Source organism: Dromiciops gliroides, chromosome 3 (assembly GCF_019393635.1).
Source record: "Dromiciops gliroides isolate mDroGli1 chromosome 3, mDroGli1.pri, whole genome shotgun sequence".
In the NCBI taxonomy this organism is placed as follows: Eukaryota; Metazoa; Chordata; class Mammalia; order Microbiotheria; family Microbiotheriidae; genus Dromiciops; species Dromiciops gliroides.
In genome coordinates this window covers 65475176-65496161 of record NC_057863.1, presented here as the reverse complement: position 1 = coordinate 65496161, position 20986 = coordinate 65475176, and the positions used below count along the sequence as shown (strand labels likewise).

The 20986-nt window shown below is 38.4% G+C and overlaps 1 pseudogene; it reads left to right on the top strand.

The window, feature by feature from the left end:
- Positions 1–3256: 3256 nt before the first annotated feature.
- On the top strand, positions 3257–3846 carry LOC122745803 (annotated as a pseudogene).
- The last annotated feature ends 17140 nt before the right edge of the window (positions 3847–20986 follow it).

Sequence of the window (20986 nt, the reverse complement as noted above, 5' to 3'; positions counted from 1 at the left end):
TAGGGATACAAAAATAGGCAGAAGACATTCCCTGCCCTCAAGAAGCTTACAATCTAACTGAAACTCATTTCATGCAGAATTTATTTCATTCTTGGTATATTTGTCTCCTTAGTGTTTTAGCACAGTGCCTGGAGCATAAATGATGCTTAATAGGTAGTTGCTGATTGATTTTTAGAAGTTTTAAAGTGTCCCAAATAAACAACATTTGTTCCTACCACTTCTTACCTTGTTTCCCTTGCCACTTTCTGCTCTTTTGAAAGCTCCACTAAAGCTTTCCTATGGTATCCTAAGCAGGTCAATGAGTTCTGTGCTCCCCTTTCTCATCAGCCTGATTTATATAACATGAAAGCGTATTTATTATATTTGCAAGGAACATGGGTAGTGCTGTCAGTCAATGTGCTGGAATATTTATTAGGAACAGAAATAAGTCTCTCCTGGGGCCTTCTTGATTCACTTGGGTCTTTTGATAGATTAATTGATTTAATATTTATTGAGTTCCTCTAATGTGTTAGTTACTATTCAGAAATCATTACCTTGGCATATTGCACAAACGGAAAGATAATTTTTGTCTTATTCTGTAGGCAGTCTGGGCAGAGTTATTTCAAAGAAGACCTAGAAAATTCATTTTTTTCCCCTCATGAATCTGGTGAATAGCTCTGCTTGTATTGCAGATGAGGTTTGGAAGCATATGAAGGATCATGAGCCTAAAGCCAAAGAATGCCTGGATTTTTGCTGAATGTGGTTCTTACAGGCATGATGAAATAGCAAGTTAAGGCATGCAAGGAGATTTAAAGCAAAGGAGAAGGCACAGTGCACTTTCAGCAGTCCTCTTTCATCAGAGGAGAAATATGGTAGGGAGAACCCATCCTGATAAAGTGCAAATTAAGCAGGGATCTCTCCCTTCCCTCCTTGATGCCTTCATTCACTTCAGAAGGAGTGAGCCTTTGTTGAAGACATTTGTTTCTGTTTGATTTGGGTGTTCCCATTGCTGGTTTTCCTGGGACATTTAATGGATACTATTGATAAAAAGCTACTCCATAAAGGTGACATCTTGCCTTGAGAAGTTCCTGTAATGACATACATGCTATAGTCTGTTTTAATATATTCTAATATTACTTACATATTATTTTTGATAGGAATAAGGACTTATCCTATTGTTTCATTAGTATTAGGAGTTCCTAGTTCTGTCTACAAAAGGCAGTAGGCAATTTCTCTACAATTTAAAGAGATGCCTAGAGTATTAAGATGTTACATGTTAACTCAGGGGTCAAAGAACTTATCTGTAGCGGAGAAAAAACTTGAACCTTGGTCTTTATGGCTCTGAGTCCAGCTCTCTACATAAAATACCACATTGCTTCTTAAAATATAACACTATTGGGAAATTCCTGGGTGGAGCCAAGATGGTGGAGGAAAGGCCGTGACAACTCAGAACTCTCCCCCAAATCCCTCCAAATCCCTTCAAAGAATGTCATAAGACAATTCTTGGAGCAGTAGAACTAACAAAAGGATGGGGTGAGATCATTTTCCAGCCAAAGATGGCTTAGAAGGTCAGCAGGAAAGGTCTGTTGTACCAGGGTGAGAGTGGAGTACAGATCTGGGTCACATTCCATAGACCCATCCTCATCCCCAGAGAATCAGGCCTCTGGAAACTTGGAGTCAGCCAAGGCAGCAGCTAATTCTGGAACTCAACTAAATGACCAGTGAGGGGGTCAAGCGGTTGGTTAGGGAGAGATTGCAGGGGTCTCTGTTGGTGGTGAGGCAGAACTCTGTTGTGTTGCCCATGCTCAGAACCAGGTAGCAGTCTCAAATGGTGGCCCAGGTAGGGGAGGGGTGCAGGCACACTAGAGCTTGCAACCACAATGAAAGAGAATTCTGTTCCCGGGGTTAAGAGCAAGCAGGCCTGTGGTAACTTACAGACCAGAGCACAAGCCAGGGGAGTGTAGAACATGCCTTTCCTCAAATCATACCACCTTGGACCCCCTGAAGGTTGGAACAGTACATCCTGCAAGCAGTGCCCCACTTTAAGAAGGAGTTAAAAGTCAAGAACTAGACTAGCAAAATGAGCAGACAGAAAAAAAACTGTGAACCATAGAAAGTTTCTTTGGTGACAAGGAAGATCAAAATAAACCCTCAGAAGAAGTAAATGAAGTCAAAGCTCCTACATCCAAATCTTCCAAGAAAAATATGGATTGGTTTCAGGCCATGGAAGTGCTGAAAAAGTACTTTGAAGATAAAGTTGGGAAGGTGGAGGAAAAAATGGAAGGAGAAATGAGAGTGATGCAGGAGGGTCGTGAGAAAAAAAGTCAACAGCTTCTCTGAAGAAAATAATTGCTTAAGAATTAGGATTGGGCAAATGGAAGCTAATGACTTTATTAGAAATCAAGAGGCAATAAAGCAAAACCAAAAGAATGAAAAAAAAAAGTGGGCAATGTGAAATATCTCCTTGGAAAAACAGATGACCTGGAAAATAGATCCAGGAGAGTGTGACATTTAAATCTAATGTATGGTCACCTTATTCCTGTCCCAAGTGTAGGGAAAGCTAGCTAGGGTATACTTATAAATTAGACGCTTTAGCACCAGTTTGGGGGCATTAAACATTTATTAAAGCATACCAAACATTAGTAAAGAGAGAACATGTGGAGTTCAGAAAGTTCAGAAATCTATCTACCCTAAGGGAGAGATAAAAATCCATCCTGGCCTGCTTCTTCCAAGAGTCCTCTGCCACCAAGAGCCTATTCAAGAGACAAAACACCACCAGATCCTTCTTCTGCATCCCAAGGAGAGGCAGTCTTTCCACCCTGCTTCAGATTAATTGCCTAGCATCACCCAAATCTATTGGTTCACTGGACTTGAGCATGGTTCCATGTTAAGATCAGAGTCCACAGCCTCTGTGAACATACCCTCTTCAAAGCCAGGCAGGTGTGGTTTCAATTAAATTAGCTTAAGTGAGTTAATCAGCAAAGTCAGTCAATCTCAATCAATCCAAGCAGTTCAAATCAATCCCAGTTGGGGCCTTTGGGAGTTGGCAAAACCCATTATTTTCTTATAGAAGATAATTCAAAAATTATTGGACTACTGTAAAGTCATGATCAAAAAAAGAGCTTAGACATTATCTTCCAAGAAATTGTCAGGGAAAATTTCCCTGATATTCTAGAAGCAGAAAGTAAAATAGAAATTGAAAGAATCTACCAATCATCTCCTGAAAAAGTTCCCAACTTTTTCCTCCTGCTCCCCACTCCCTCCCCAAGCACCACTCGGGCTGCATCTCAATCACACCAAGCTCTAGGCCCCCACAGCATTTGTGCCACCACCTCCCTCCTTCCACCACTATGGTCATCTACTGGGAATTCATCAGCCATGATGAGGTGTTCTCCAACATTTGCAAGATCCAGGAGATTGCAAATGGGCTGTGCCTGGAGGTGAAGGGGAAGATGGTCAGTAGGACAGAGGGTACCACTGATGATTCACTCATTGGTGGAAATGTCTCTCTTGAAGGTCCTGAGGGTGAAGAAATAGATGCCACTGTAATCACTGGAATTGACATAGTAACAAACCATCATCTGCAAGAAACTGGTTTCACAAAACAATCCTACAAAAAGTACATCAAAGACTACATGAAATCAAAGGCAGACTTGAAGAATACAAGCCAGATAGAGTAAAATATCTTATGAAATGAGCTGAAGAACAAATCAAACACATTCTTGCCAATTAAAAAAAAACTATCAGTTCGTCATGAGCAAAAACATGAATCCAGATGGCATGGTGGCTCTCTTGGACTTCCATGAGGATGGTGTGACCACATATATGACTTTGTTTAAGGATGGTTTAAAAATGGAGAAATGTTAAAAATATTCAGCTGATTGCATTGAATCACCTTTCATCATAAGTTGCTGCTGCTTTTTGTCATCTACACAACACCAGCACTTGGACAAACTTGGACTGATGTCATCTTGAGCTTTATTCATTTATTTTTTACATTGATTTATTTGGAGTGGAGGCATTGTTTTTAAAAACATGACATGTAGGTTGTCTAAAATAAAATGCATTTAACCCCCCCCCCCAAATGAAAAAGATCCTAAAATGAAAACTTCCAGGAATATTATAGCCAAAGTCCAGAACTCCTAGGTCAAGGAGAAAATATTGCAAACAGACAGAAAGAAACAATTCAAGTATGGTAGAACAACAATCAGAAAAACACAAGATCTAGCAGTTCCTACCTTAACGGATCAGAGGGCTTGGAATATGATATTCTGGAAGGCAAAGGAACTGGGATTACAACCAAGAATCACCTACACAGCAAAACTGATTATAATCTTGGGGGGTGGGGATGGGAATTCAATGAAAGAGAAGACTTTCAGGCATTCTTGATGAAAAGGCCTGAGCTAAATGGAAGATTTTACTTTCAAATACAAGACACTAGAGAAGCATAAAAAGGTAAACAGGAAAAAGAAATCATAAGGGATACTAAAAAGCTAAACAGTTTACATCCTATGTGAGAAAATGATACTTGTAACTCATAAGAACTTTCCCATTATTATGGCAGGTGGATGGAGTATATTTAGACAGAGGGCATAGGTGTGAGTTGAATATGAAGGAATGATATCTTTAAAAAAATAAAATTAAGGTGTGAGAGAGGAATGCACTGGGAGAAAGGAAAAGGGAGAGGTGGAATGGGGTAAAGTATCTTACATAAAAGAAGCAAGAAAAAGCTTATGGAAAGGAGGGGAAGATGGGGGAGGTGTAGGGGAGTGAGTGAGACTTACTCTCATCAGAATTGGCTTAAAGAGGGAATAATATACACACTCAATTGGGCAGAGTAATCCATCTAACCCTGCAGGGAAGTAGGAGGGTAAGGGGAAAAGGGAGGAGGGGTGAAAGAAGGGAAGGCAGATTGAGGGAGGGGGCAGTCAGAAGCAAAGTATTTCTGAGGAGGGATAGGGTGAAAGAAGATAGAAAATAGAATAAATACGGAGAGGTAATGGGATAGAGAGAAACACAGTTAGCAATAGTAACTGAAAAAAAATTTGAAGCAGAGGCAAGAGCAATGTAAGATGATGATGATGATTGGAGAAGATGAGAATTGATTGATGAGGATTAATTGAATGATACTTTGCTGGGCTATTGTGAAGAAAATTCTTTGTCAGGTATAAGGTACTATATAAATGTTAACTATTACTGTTGTTGCAATAATCGCCCTCATGGGTTTATTGTAAGGAAATCTCTCTTTAAAGTACTATATAAATGTAGTTTACTATTTTAAAAAATGATGAGCAGGATGCTATCAGAAAAACCTGGAAAGACTTACATGAGCTGACGCAAAGTGAAATATTGAAATGTACTGTATACAAAATAACAGCAATATTTTAATATGATTTTCTGTGAATGCTTTAGTTACTTTCAGCAATACAATGATCCAAGACAACTCTGAAGGACCTAAGAAAAATGCAAACAATCTACAGAGAAAGAATTGATGGTGTCTGAATGCAGATTGAAGCATAATTTTTTTGTTAGTTCCTTTATTTGACGTTTTTTTTTTCTGTTTTCTTTCACAGCCTGGCTAATGTGGAAATGTTTTTCATGACTACATATGTGTATCTTATTTTGAATTGCTTGAGTTCTTAAGGGGGAGGCAGTGAGGAGGGAGGGAGGAAGAGAATTTGGAACACAAAGTTTTAAAAAACTGATGTAAAAATTTGTTTTTACATGTAATTTGGGAAAATAAAATTCTAAATAGATAACAATTAAAAGCATAACTTTTTCTTTTCTTTTTTTTTGTGGGGCAATGGGGGTTGTGACTTGCCCAGGATCACACAGCTAGTAAGTGTCAAGTGTCTGAGGCCAGATTTGAACTCAGGTACTCCTGAATCCAGGGCTGGTGCTTTGTCCACTGTGCCACCTAGCTGCCCCCAAAACATAACTTTTGAACACATTTAAAATAGTTTCAGAAATGCATAAAATTAAAAGTTGAAGAGACCTCAGAGATCATCAACTCCTTAATTTTAGAAATAAGGAAACTCAAGTTCAGGGAGAAGAATTTTCCCAAGAGGGCACAGCCAGTAAGTGGAAGAGCAAGGATTCAAAGACCCAGTTCTTTTGGTCCCAGGCCCAACATTCTTTCTACTATACCATGGTAGTATTTTTCAATATCATATATAATTTTGTTACAGAAATACCTGGGGAAGCTCCTGATCAATCTGATGAGCCTTCGAATTGGTTTAATGAGATGACAAGATGTAGACCTTTGTGCTAAGGATTCCTCAGATCAATTTGAGTTCCCTTGTCACCCCCTCCTCATTCACTGGGGACCAGTTAGAGGAATTTTATGTTTCATTTCAGGGACATTCTAGGGTTCTCCTGTGCTTCATGAGAGGTGTACTTCCAATTCGATCTATCCTTTAATTTCATCAAGTTAATGGGAGGAACTGGCAGATTGACTGGTGGTTCTTCTGATCACTCCGCATAAATAAATATAAAGAAAAGTATCAAAAAACTTCCAATGCCTAGCTAGCGAGAGACATGTGACCAACAAGATAGAGGGCTGGATATATTCTCCAGTCTCCATTAACTCTTCAAAACAAAAACAAACAGGCAAAAAAAAAAAGAACCCAATAGAAGAATTATGCACCAGGAGTAGAAGAATTAAAGTTGTTTCTATAGAAAATTAAAATATGAAGTCCAACAAGATGACAGCCTTGTGAATTAATAGTGGAAAGTGCTAATCCTTAATGGTGGCAGAATTCATGAACCACAGAGCAGAAATATTGAGCAAAATAGAAAAATTTAAATATACAGTGGCAAATCTTCCCAAAGAAACAAAAGAAAGAAAAATTGATTGCGAATATAAGTATTCTCAAGTGAAGAATAACTGCAATGAAGAGAAATAAAAAGAAATAGTGTTAAAGGAAGATATGGTCTCTATACAAGCACAGTCCATTGATTTCAAAGAAAGGATGTATAGAGACACTTTGGGTCTACCAGAAGAAGATGACAACTAAAAAAAGTAGAACACTGTAATTCAAGAAATAATGCAAGAAAACTTCCCAGAAGTCCTGAATACAGAAAACAAAACATCAATCAAAAGAATCTATTCATTACCTCCAGAAAAAAAAAAAGTGTATGCTTCAAAGTCAAGCAGAAAAAAGCCAAAACAAAATCAATATAATAACTCATTTGGGCAAGGGGAGAGGGCGAAGAAAGGTGAATTATTCTTTATGGAATTATTTCTCTTTAAAAAATAATAGCACCATATGCTTCAGTAATAAGATGTAGGTGTTGTGGTAGTGAGAGAGAGAAAGAATCCTTCAGTGAGAGAGAGCTCTACACTAAGGATAAGTCATTTCAACTCTAGTCTATTGCTCTGTAAAATTAAATGTTAAGTTGAATATCCCTTTCTGCTCTAGCATTCATAGATCCCCAGTGTTAGTGAAGTTCTCTAGTTCAATTTTGGTCTGTAAGTCATATTATATACCAGTTATCTATAATTAGTATTATACCTGAACTATACAAAAATTCTTATAATCTATCTGGAAGTTCTTAAAATACTAAATTTGTTGAGTCATTTCACTTGTATTCAACCCTTTGTAACCCCATTTGGGGTTTTCTTGGCAAAGATACTGTGGTGGTTTGCCATTTCCTTCTCCAGCTCATTTTAGAGATGAGGAACTGAGGTCAACAGGGTTAAGTGACTTGCCTGGAGGCACACAGCTAATAAGTGTATGAAGCTGGATCTGAACTCATAAAGATGAGTCTTCCTGATTTCAAGCCCAGTGTTTTATCCACTGATCCAGTTAAGGGCGCGTACGGGCACACACACACCCTGAAGAAAGACAGTGTTGTGTTGTGCAAAGGGCATTGGATTAGGGGTGTATGGAATATTCAGGGAGGACTAGTACCTCTGGTGTGGGGGCTCACCAAGCCCTTTTCAGGTCTGTTCATCCACCTTGGGTGTCTACTTTTACCCAACTCTCACCTGTGGCTCCAGAAAGCTGTGCATGCACCATAGCCACACCTTGGCAAACGGTGTCAGTGGACAGGCTAAACCAGGCTCAGGGTAACCAACAGGCCTCAAACCCATTGGTGATGTAGGGGTATGTCTACTCAAAGGATGTGAAGACTTTCTCCTACCGAATGGACAGATAAGCACAATTTGTTCCAGTGACCATGCAGGTGGCTGAAGAAGGCTCTATGGCGAGCTTAGAGCTTGGTCAGACTTCAAGATGCCAAGATCATCCACTGCATCCCAGGCCACCTTCAGTCATCTTTACTTTTGTCCTGCCACTGGACTTTGATGACTCTGGAAGAGAAAGTGAAGCTGATGACTATGTGCAACTCTGCCTCACTTAAATCCAATTCACACTTTAGTCAAGACATGATGTCATTGGTCCTCTTGGAAAAAGAAGGATGAACAATAGTAGTCAGGAGGGCTGGGTTCTAAACCCACCTAATAATTGTGTGACCCTGTAAAACTCATTTTATTGCTCTGGATCCCCATTTCCTCATTTGGAAAATAAAGTAATTAAACAAAGTTGATCTTGATGATCCATCAAAGTATAGTAAGAATTTTAATTCAAATAAGAGGAAGAAAAGTTGGATGATGGTATAGAGAGGGAAGAGGTTTAGGGCTGAGGAAGGAAAGGGAAGTAGTTAATGAGGGGAAAGAGAGTTTGGACTGGGGGCGGGGCAGAGGGAGGAATCTGAAGCACCTTGTCAACTTTTCATTAGAATCTATATCAGAATGTCCTTCTCTAGTACCTCCTGACCCTGCAGGGAGTCTGCTCCTTCTTCCTATCTTTTTCTCAAGTCAACAGTCAGATAAGCCCTTCCCCAACAACCCTAGAAGCTCCTTCTAGCTCAGGTGAGCTTGTCCCACCCAGGTCCCACACTTCTATCAGAAGCTTCTTTCCTTCCCTTGCAGCAAACAAAGAAGTGTTTATAATTCAGTGCTAACCTGAACAATTTGATCACTATCATTGTTTGAAGATCAATGCATTACCATTCTTCCCCTAGCTCTACAAGCCATTCTATTATCTAACTGATAGATGATCCATGGGTGTTTACAGGGTAGTTAAGATAAGATTACCTTTATATTAAGTGTTGCATTTCCTCAATCCTCTCCCAATAAGTATCCAAGGTCCTACAGAATAGACATTACTGAAATTAGCTCCTACCCTAGGAGGAAGAAATAAGTTAAGGGTAGCTGGAAACTTTAAAAACCAAAGAATCTCTGAGTTAGAAAGGATTCTAGAGGTCATTTTATGGACAGCTAGGTGGCACAGTGAATAGATTGCTGGGCTTGGAGTCAGGAAGACTCATCTTGGAGAGTTCAAATCTGGCCTAAGATACTTGCTAGCTCTGTGAACCTGGCCAGGTCACTTCACCCTGTTTGGCTCAGTTTCCTTATCTGTCAAAGGAGCTGGAGAAGGAAATGGCAAATCACTCCAGGAGCTTTGCCAAGAAAACTCCAAATGGGGGTCACAAAGAGTCAGACATGACTGAAACTACTCAACACCAATAAATGGGAACCATAGAATTGAAGTGAATTTAATTGAATAAAGGACAAGGGGGCCTAAGTGAATATACAACAGGCAGACAAAGGAACTATTAGCTGTTATTACTGTTAATCCAGTAATCATAAATGAACATTTTTCTCATTTATTATATAATCTTTCCAATCTCACAACAGTTGGGGCGGGGGATGGAGTAGAATGTAAACAATCAAAGAAAATCTCTTGTCACTTTTCAAGAGAAAAGTTCCATTCTGTTTCTGCCCTCCTTTGTCTTCAGAGGTCCAATGACTCATTCATATTACCTTTATCATCTCCTTGGCCACCAAATACAAAAAGAATCCTGTAACCCATTAAGGGTAAGGAGAGAAGTCCTGTAACCAGAGACAAAAGAGTCTACAGAAGAACACTTAGAGGCAAAATGATTTATCTAGGGAAAAAAGATAGTGAATAACCTGATGATGCAATGATCTCATCTACGATGTGTGCCGAAACAATTAATTAAAAATAAATGATGGTAAAAAGCATTTTGCAAAGATAAAGTACTTTTGGAATGCTAAATACTAATATGAGGAAATTTAAGTAACTGATTTACAAGTGTTTTATGATTGAATTTCTGACTAGTCAATTTTTAAAAAGCATTGCTTTACTTAATTCATTCAAATTTAAAGAACCTAAGTAGGGGTAATAATATGGATGGATATTTTCCAGGGAAACATTAATTTGACAAAAATGTGAATTATTTATGATTTTATATAACTCCAAGGAGATAAATATACAAGAACAATCTTCTGGAATCATCTTATTTTAGCAATAGGTCGTGGAACAAAAGCTGGATATGGTTTAGTAATGTGACCTTTTAGACCTTCTGATTCACCTAGTAAAAAAGTTACTACAAATATATTAAAATGACTAAGAAACTTCCAACTGAATATAAAGCATGAGAAGAATGATCATATCTAGGCTTCATGCTTAAAAGTCTCCATCACCTGGTAAGATTTGGGAATAGGGTATTCTCATTAATCAAATATCCTGGCTACCAGAAACCTAATTCAGTAAGATGGTAGCTCTTATGCTCTCCTTCACTCTAAAAAGTGTTGCTTCATGTGGGTGAAGTCATGTCTGCCCAGATTGGATTTCAGCTTTCAGGATCTGAAATCTGAATGGTTCAGCTCACAAAGGAAACAAAACAAAATAAAACAAAAAAGTCCCTATGGATTTTGTCACACTAAAAATCACAGAAATTCTATTTAAAAATTGGGATGTTGGTGTTCTGGACTGGCTCTATCTCATACCAATCCCCTGGAAGATCATATTATATTTGGGGGGGGAAATGAGACTCTCATAAGTCATTCAATAGCTAACAAAAGGAGATTTACTCAGCCTTAGCAGAAGAATAGGAGACAAATAGGTGACTGAGTGGATAGAGCACTGGGCCTGGAGTCAAGAATCCTGAGTTCAAATATGGCCTCAGACACTTACTAGCTGTGTGACCCTAGACAAGTCACTTTTACTAGGGCTAAATAAATCCCCTTTTGTTAGCTACTGAATGACCTATGAGTGTCTTATGGATACTGTCTAGGATTCTGTGGGAACCAACTCAACAGAACATCAAAATGTTGCCTCAATAGATAGCCTTTTGTTCAGTTCCCTTCTGGAAGGAGTAGATATCTGAGTGCTTTGTTTACTGTTTGTTTTTCTGCTTATTGGTTCCTATTAATCCTTCTTGTGTTCTGTATTTTCTGTGTGGTGAAATAAAGACTGGCCTATTCCTAATCTACAGTTGGTATAATGGGTGTTTGTAGGGAAGCAGAGGACCCCTTTTATTCACCATTCAAGAAACCTAGGCACAATACATATCCACATCTTATTTCAGTGACTTCTTAGAGTAACTCAATAAAAAAAGACATTCTAGGGGTGAGCTAGCAGGATAGAAAACTGGCTTATGTGAATCTAGAATCTGGGCCATGAATTAAACGTAATATTTGAAAGTAATACTACTGTTAAAGGTTTTCTTGCCATGTTTCTTCTCTTGAAATGAATCAAAGATGCAGTTGACCATGAATTGTGACTTTGGTAAATTCAGCTGAGTTTTGTAAGGTGGGGGAACATGGTTACAAACACAATGGATGGGAAAAATGTTGATTTTGGGGATAATATAAGAGGACTCTTGATGTGACAGTCAGAAGACCAGGGGGAAAGTTGTAATATCTAGCAACTGACAACTTCCTAGGGATGAAATATCTCCAGTGGCCAGATCTTGAAAGAAAGCACTGTTTACCAAGTTCTAAGAACTGTTTTGCATAGAATATGCATTTCTTTGTAGTAGTGATGGTTTATACTAAATTATTCATCATTTATTTACTCAACTCCCCATATACCCACTATAGGAAAATTAATCCCAATTTTTAAGTACCTGCCAGCAAAAATGTTCCATATAGATGAGACCAACCAGAAGTCCAAGGAGTCCCTATAAAGTTTATAAGTCCAGCTTGAATGAATGACTTAAGCCACTCTCCTTGACCTTATAAAGTTGCTGAATCTTTCTAATCTCTTGAATTCTACCAATTCTAACTCTTCAAATCTCTGTGCTCTTATTGAAGCTATGACCATTTGCTTTGGCAGTCCTCCTCCCCATAGCCCACCCCACAGCCAACCTGGAAGACCACAGATAGTATCCTAGAACTCCACAGTGAAGTATACTTGAGGGCTTGGAGATCTGGATTCAGAGGGGGTTGGGAATCTACATCTACCCCCTCCCTTCAGTTCCTTCCTATTTACCCAAGCTTTATGCACTGCACTACAGACAGCCAAAAGGATTGTCATTATAACAAGTCTAGTTGACATTGCTTCCCTTTGATCTTTTCACCTAGTGATCTCAAACAGTTCTTCCAACTTTAAACTTCCTCCATATGTCTGTATTCAGTCTACTTTACGTTAATCCCTGGCTCCTAACCAAGAAAACTGAGAAATAAAGAGATTGAATAAACTTTACAGTTTGGGGAGATGAAAACTTGGAATTTCACAACTGACCAGGGGAAGACCACAGGCAGAATTTTTTAATAGTGGCTTTCACTTATATGAAGGAATATGTGAGGTCAAGGAAGGGTGGTTTGGTAGTTTCAGATTCCTAGAAGTGGGTGGAATCTCTTAGTTGTGGCATTAGGAGGACCACTGCAAACAGAAAAGGGCAGGAAGAGAGTTCTAGAAAAAGAATTCTGTAGTCTCAAGAATTACCTTGACATGACCAAATTCTGGCTAGGTTGGTCATGATAGTGAAGTGAAGGGAGGAGGTATATGTAGACTCCCAACCCCCTCTGAATCCAGATCTCCAAGCCCTCAAGTATACCTCACTGTGGAGTTCTAGGATACTATCTGTGGTCTTCCAGGTTGGATGTGGGGCGGGCTATGGAGAGGAGGACTGCCAAAGCAAATGGTCGTAGCTTCTATAAGAGCACAGAGATTTGATCTCTTCTGTGCTTTCATTCCATAATAACCTTCACACAGCAACAGAAGGTTGGGTAACAAGAGAGAAGAGAACTTGGATTGGATGAAACACAAAAGCTCCATTCATTATTAAGGGATGAATCCCATAGATGTCAATTGAACCTTTGTCTCCCATTGAAAAATCAATACATCTTAGACTTCTTTTCTTTAGAAGTTTATAGCAGCAATAAATACTTTGAGGCATGAAATTTACTGGAGTCTAATAACCAGTGGGCATTTCTGACCAGAAGCTGAACTATGCAACCTCTCCCTCTCCCCATCGTCATCAACTGAGACAATGCCATAAGCTTTGATTATTTTAGTCCCCAAATGACATTTAATTAGAGTTATAACTGGAAGTCTCCTAGATAGTTTTTCCCCAAATAGAGGTATGTTCACTGAATACACAGGGTAAGGCAGAAGCAGCTATTGCCACTGAAAAACAATATAAAAATGTCTTTAGCTCAGATCTGTAACAATGGAAATTTCTTTTATGTCTTGTTTTTCCTTTTCATTAGCTCTCTCATTGAGGAATTAGGAGACTCATAAGCAGTGTTCATTACTGTTGGCTGAAGAATCCAGATTTATCCCAGTAGTATCCAAAAATGTATTTTCTCCAACTGAACATTCCAATATAATCCAACATATGTGTAGTGTTGTCATATGTATTAGAAACCATCAGCTATCAGGAGAATGAAAGATGTAACATATGGGTATAAAGTATGGCAACTGAAATATTTTGATTTTCACATATTGTTTCATTAATTTCTATAATATTTACTATTGTTTATTTTACATACATCTATTTTTAGTGATTGATTATTAAGAACATAGTGATTGCTTATTTTCCATATACATATATATACCAAATATATATATTCACACAAAAAGAATTCTTCAATTTTTCTCTACATCAATCTATATATATGCATGTATATGTATGTATCTGTATATGTATTTATATATATATGTGTGTGTGTATATATATATATATGCATATATATATATAATCCCATTAAGTTATATATAAAACCATAGATTTAAAGCTGGGAAGGCCTTAGAGGACATTGAGCTCTACCTCCTCATGTTCTATATGAGGAAACAAGCTGAGAGAAATTAAGTGACTTGCCCAGGGTCACACCACTACTAAGTATTTAAGGCAGGATTCAGACTCATATTTCTTTGACTCCAAGTCCAGAGCTTTATCTCCTGAACCACTTAGCTGCCTACACAATTGATAATATTGTTCCTTTGGTCATGGTTTTCTTTAGGGAAAGCTTTAATGCACTGACAACAAAAAAATCAAATACAAACAGGAAATGCTCATCTGCATTTCAAAAGACCTTTGTGGCTAGAGAAAGAATTCATTGAGCAACACAGGTTTTAAGGGAACATCAATAGTGAGGGCTGATAACTGAAGAAAAAGACAAAAAGATGACACAACCCTAGAAAAATGGCAGGGGCCACTAGGTGGCACAATGATAGAGTGCTGGAATCTGGCTTTAGACACCCATTCAGGGTTTTCTTGGTAAAGATATGGGAGTGATTTACTATTTCCTTCTCCAGCTTATTTTACAGATGAGGAAACTGAGGCAAACAAGGACTGGATTTGCCTAGTACCACACAGATAGGAAGTTTCTGAGACCTGATTTGAACTCATGAAGATGAGTGTTCCTGACTCCCGGCCCAACACTCTATTCATTGAACCACCTTAGCTGCCCTAGCTAGACAATAATTTATGTAATAAGACCTGGTGATTCTCTGGATATGTATACAAGTTGTTTCGTGTGTATCCAAGCTCTTTGAAGGCAGGTAGTCTTTTATTTTTGCCTTTGAAACTGCAATGTTGGACATAGAGTTTAACAATGAGTAGGAATCCCTTTCCAAAAAATAAATAAAGTTTGTTTCTAAACTATATCAGACCTGTGGAGACTGAATAGAGAAATTGAGAGATTTTCATCGTGGACACACTGAATGTGGGAGACTCCTTCCGCAAACCTTGTAAGGTTAGTATGGCTGGTGATAAAGAGCTAGGCTGCATGAAGAAAAAGGCAGGGCCATTCTAATCCATGCTGGCTTCATTCATGCCATCATAAACCCAGTTTCCAGGATTTTTCAAGTGCTTGGTCATCAGCTCACAAGAATGTTTGCTCTAAGCCTGTTTGGGGGCAAGTTGATCTTGGTAATGCCATGCAGGTTGGAGAGTCCAACTGGATCAGAGAAGCCCCCAGAAGTCATTGCCCAGTCAGGAAGAGATTTACCTTAATGAACTGGGTCCACTTATCCATGGCCTTTGCCAGTTATTTCATGAGCTCACCAAGCAGGAAGTTGGATACTATAGAGTAAGTTGGTATTCACCATAAACAATAGTATTTTGGGAGCAGTTGTGGGAGCAGAGGCTTGTTGGCATGGTTAGTAGAACATAAGAAAGACTGAGCTAGATTCATGCTGAGTTGACCTGGGACAACGTCACAAGAATATGTATAAGCTGACATGAGGAGGACAGAGTAGGGTGAAGCTCCATGTCAACAGTATCCAAAATGAGGCAGACTATTTAGTCTTGCTATACTCAACAATGGTCAGACCACATCAGGAATTTGGGGTTTGATACTAGATGCCACTTCTTAAGATTTATCAAGATGGTAATGAACTACCTAGAAACTAGAAAAATGGCCAGGGTGGTAAAGATACTTAACCCATGTCATACAAGAGGCAGTTCATGGGAATAAAGGCATTTAGCTTAAAGGAAAATAATGGGCTGAAATATTGAAAAGGAATTCATTTTGTTTTGCTTGTACACAGTGTGAAGAATGAGAGCCAATGGGTGAAAGTTTCAGAGAGGCAGATTTTTTGCAGTGATAAAAGGAAGATCTTCCAAAGTAGGATTAATTGTCATAATGATAATAATAATGACAACAGTTATCATTTAAAAGCACTTTAAAATTTGAAATATCTTTTACATATTCTATCTTCTTTGAGCCTCACAAATACCATATGAAGTATATGTTATTATTATCCCCATGTTACACATGAAATGAGCTTCCCATCCATTGTGTTATATATAATTATGTATATATATGTTATATATAAAGTTATATATGTAAAATTGTTATATTGTTATATATTATGATAAAGTTATTATTATTCAGTTAATAAAGGTATTTTTCTAAGTCCACAGTAGACAAAAGGTTAAGAAGCTCTGATGTATAAACATAGGTTAATAAATAATTAAGATGAGTTTAAGTACAGAACATATTGTTTCTGAAACATGAATAAGTATAATGTTAACTTTTTATGGACATGAGTATCACATTCTTAGATGTAAAGAGTATAAGTAGCACTGCAGTGATCATTCACTTGACCTTATTTGGACCATCTAGGGGAAGTGTTTTTATTTACTTTTCCTCACTTATTTATTTATATAATTTCCCAGTATCAAATATAGCTCTTGAGGAAAATCATCAGATAAAGATAAAAGAGTTCCTTTCCATGTCAAAAATGCAGTTGCAATGTAGAATCAGAAAGACCTGTGTTCAGATTCTGCCTTTAAAATACATGAGCTCTGGGACCCTTCTAAATGTATCTAACATCTCAGTGCCCCAGGCAATTTGCTAAATCTCTGTTGGGAGTTCTTAACCTGAGATCTGTAAATCTGGTTTTGTTTGTTTTTTCAAAATATTTTGATAACTATATTTCAATATCCTTTTTTCCCTTTGTAATCTTTTTTTAATTTTATGCATTTAAGAACATCATTCTGAGAAGGGCTCCATAGACTTCACCAGACTGCTAATTTTATGCATTTAAGAACATCATTCTGAGGGGGCAGCTAGGTGGCACAGTGGATAAAGCACCGGCCCTGGAGTCAGGAGTACCTGAGTTCAAATCCGGCCTCAGACACTTACTAGCTGTGTGACCCTGGGCAAGCCACTTAATCCCCATTGCCCTGCAAAAATTAAAAAAAAAAAAAAAAAGAACATCATTCTGAGAAGGGCTCCATAGACTTCACCAGACTGCTAAGAATCCATGATATAAAAAAGGTTAAGAACCTATTCTCTAAGTAGTGAAGTGAGTGCCAGTCTGAATTAGTGAGGGAAATTTGCTCATTGTGAGTTCCATATTATTGTTGTTGTTCATCCATTCTCAAAGAGGACCAATAATATCACAAGGTCAATGTCTTGACTTGATCCATCTGCTAATAAAATCACAGATTTCATGTATATATAAGTATGTATGTATATATACACATACATATTTCTATATACATTTCTATGCATACATATATATGTGTGTGTATGTACTATGTATATAGGCATTCTTGGTACAGTAAACAGTTCTTCAGACTCGTGGTCAGGAGAAATAAGTTCTCATCACATTTTCCCACTAATCAGTTGAGCAATTTGGTCTTTAATTTCTTCATCTATAAAACAGGATGGGGGGGCGGCTAGGTGGCACAGTGGATAGAGCACCGGCCCTGGAGTCAGGAGTACCTGAGTTCAAATCCGGCCTCAGACACTTAACACTTACTAGCTGTGTGACCCTGGGCAAGTCACTTAGTCCCAATTGCCTCACTAAAAAAAAGAAAAAAACAAAAAAACCCAGGATGGGAGGGAGCTAAGATTCCTTATGGGGTGGGAACATCTATAGAAAAATGTCTACTGGAAAAAATCATGGCTTCATTTTTCAAAAGTGAATTGAATCAAGATTCAAAGTAATTATTCAGTGAAAGGGTTACTGATAGGATACAATTGGGTAGTGAATTATAATTGACTCTGTCTACCTAACATATATTTACCTATCATCTATTTATCATACACCTATTATCCAGAAGAATCATCACCTGTCTATCAGCTATCATTATCATTATTTTCATCATCATCTATCTGTCCATTTATCCATCTGTCTGTCTATAAGGATCTTTTGATTGCTTCTCTATTCTCCCTTGTTGTTCTGCTTTCTGGTACCCCCCCCACCCACACACCCACCCAAAATATACATGCAAACACATTTCTGGTAGCTCTCTAAGAAGGACCATTTATACCATGTCAAATGGTGATATATGTAACATAAATACTGTTGTGCCTGGAGTTGAAGTGAAGACTCTACTTATCTCTTTGAATGGAAATAAAGAAGAACACTAAAATGTGCCACACAGCAGAAGGTCCCCAAGGGATGGGCATGCTAGGTAACTGGGAGATAGTATTCTCAAATTCATTTTATCCACAGCAATTCTGGGACAACCTTCCTGGACAGTAGAGGGTTTCTTATGAAGCCTCTGAAAAGCTATTATTTTTTTTCCTTTTTGCCATTATAAAAGAATGTGATGGCCTAATTAGCCCAGGGAGCTCAGTAATAATGTAATGACATTGTTTGCTTCAGGTCCAGCCTTTCTCCTATACAAATATAGCTCAGTCAGCATCCTCAGATAGAGATAATGGTGCAACCCTCCCAATTTAACTCTCCTGCTGACAGTTTACAAAACAAAACACCAGAAAAAAAGTGAAAATGAAAAAGATGATTCTAAATCTGTTTGTATGATCAGAAGGAACTTCTCAGAAGATAGTAGCACCTTGTCCTTTCCTGAACCACACACAAACACACAATCACACCACAGGGAGGAAAAAATAATGAAACCTGGTCTGCTAACTGTAGCTCTATGAACTGGGGTGGGGGTGAAGGGAAGAAAGCAGTTCATAGGTAACAATAATAAATCATAGAAACTGAGAATGGGAGAGCCAAAGAAAACCTTTGGGATCATCGGTTAACAAAGGAAGTGTATCTATAAGGATGGTGACCCTTGGTTTTTATAGCCCAAGGACTACTGGGATTAAACTCTAATCATAATACATTGTGAGGTAGCATAGTTTATTGAAAGACCTTGGAACCACAAAGAACCATATTCATGTCTTGCCAAGACAAGTCATTTAACCCCTCAGTATTCTAAGCAATAAACTCTTTAGGGGAAGGCAGTACCATTTGTCTTTTTATATGCCCAGAGCTTAGCACACGGTCTGATACATAGTAGGTACTTGTGGCTGTTGTTCAGTCATGTCCAGCTCTGTGACACTATCTGGAAAAGTTACTGGAGTGGTTTGCCATTCCTTCTCCAGCTCATTTTACAGATAAAGAAACTGAGGCAAACAGGATTAAGGGACTTGTCCAGAATCACACAGCTAGTAAGTATCTGAGTCCAGATGAACTCAGGAAGTTTCAGTCTTCCTGATTCCAGGCCCAGCACTCTGTGCACTATGGTGCCACCTAGCTGAGTAGGCACTTAATAAATGTTTATTGACTGATCGATTGATAAGACAAAGAGAAGGTGCTGCTCTGAATTGGTAGAAGGAGATTTGTTTGTTGTTGGTTTTTTCCATTTATCCCAATGAAATCACAGGCCCAGGCCATATGCCTATCAAAAGACAGTGTAAACATGTGGATGGATTTACAATAAGTTTATTATATCTTGGAAAAGCCAAGTCTATATGGTAGTCTAGTATCCTATTAGGAATGGTACCATTGGTACATTTAAAGAGTTAGACACAAATACTCATTCTGAACCTCTTACCTGTGTGCCCCCCCCCCCAGTAAAGAGCTTCTCTGAACCTGTTTCTTTATCTGTTGAAGTAGGCACTGAGGGGCATACTGTTTGTCAAAGTGACATCTTGTATACAGATAAATGAAGTCCTACTGTATCTCCCCATCCATTCAACTCAAGTCTCAGTTGTAGCTTTTTGTTTGCTCATCAATTAAGAGCATTTAAGGACCTACTAAGTTCCAGGCACTGTTCTAGGCAGTGAGGGTACAAAAATGAAAGACTATGTAGTCTTTGCCCTCAAAGAAGTGATAGTCCCCCTAAGAACAAGTGCTGCCTTCTCCTTCCAGCCAATGTCAGATGCATCACACAAATCTAAAGTAAATAAATGTAAGGACAGAGTATCAGAAATGACTCCAGGACTCATTAAAAAAAAAAAAGTTCAAAGAGTTCAAAGAATTTATAGAAAATGGAAGCCAAAAAATTCTTTCAGTAATTATATATGTCTATATATGTATGCATACATATATTTAGCCACATGATCACCCATATATGCATGTGTTTTAGTACATGTATATTTTGTGTGTACATATAATTATAGGTCACATTGTATAAATGCACCTATATGTATACATGCATATAGGTATGTGTATATTTGCATATACACATAAATGACTTGTGATATCATTGGTATGGAGAGTTCAACACCATTGCTGTGATTTGGAGTTTCAAAGACTTGTGGGGGGTACTAAGCATTGAGAAGATGTGACTTTTCCAGGGTCACGCTATCTATCTATCTATCTGTCTGTCTGTCTGTCTGTCTGTCTGTCTATCTATCCATTCATCCATCCATCCACTCACCCACCCATCCATCCATCCATCTAGGTCTCAGGGTCCAGACTTGAAGCCAGATAGGTCTTCTAATACAATAAGCATTTAATAATCACTTACTATGTGCCAGGCACCATGCTAAGCACTAGTAATATAATTCATGAAAAGGAAGATAGTCCCTGCCCTCAAGGAGCTTACAATCTAAAGAGGAGGTAACATACAAAAGAACATGGGAAAAGATGGCATATGAGAAGGCATTCATAGTGGGTTAGTAAATACAAAGTGAAGTGAACTGAGGGTCCATTTTCCACCCTCTACAAAGGAAGGCATTGGAAGGAGTTTGGTACTCCACCCACCCCACACCCCTAGCCTTACATTCAGAAGTAGAGGAGGCCGAGGGAGATGGTGATAATCAAGGCTTGAAGAAGCAGTATGGTGATGAGTATAGGAGTGATGATCTTATTGCTGACTAAGGCTAGGTTTCTCTCCATTATGCAGGACTACACACACACACACACACACACACACACACACACACACACACACACACACACACACACACACACACATTCACACTCATTAGGATGGATGAGTTTAGTCCAGTAAGAGTTGCTAATACTTTGTACCATTGGAGGTAAAC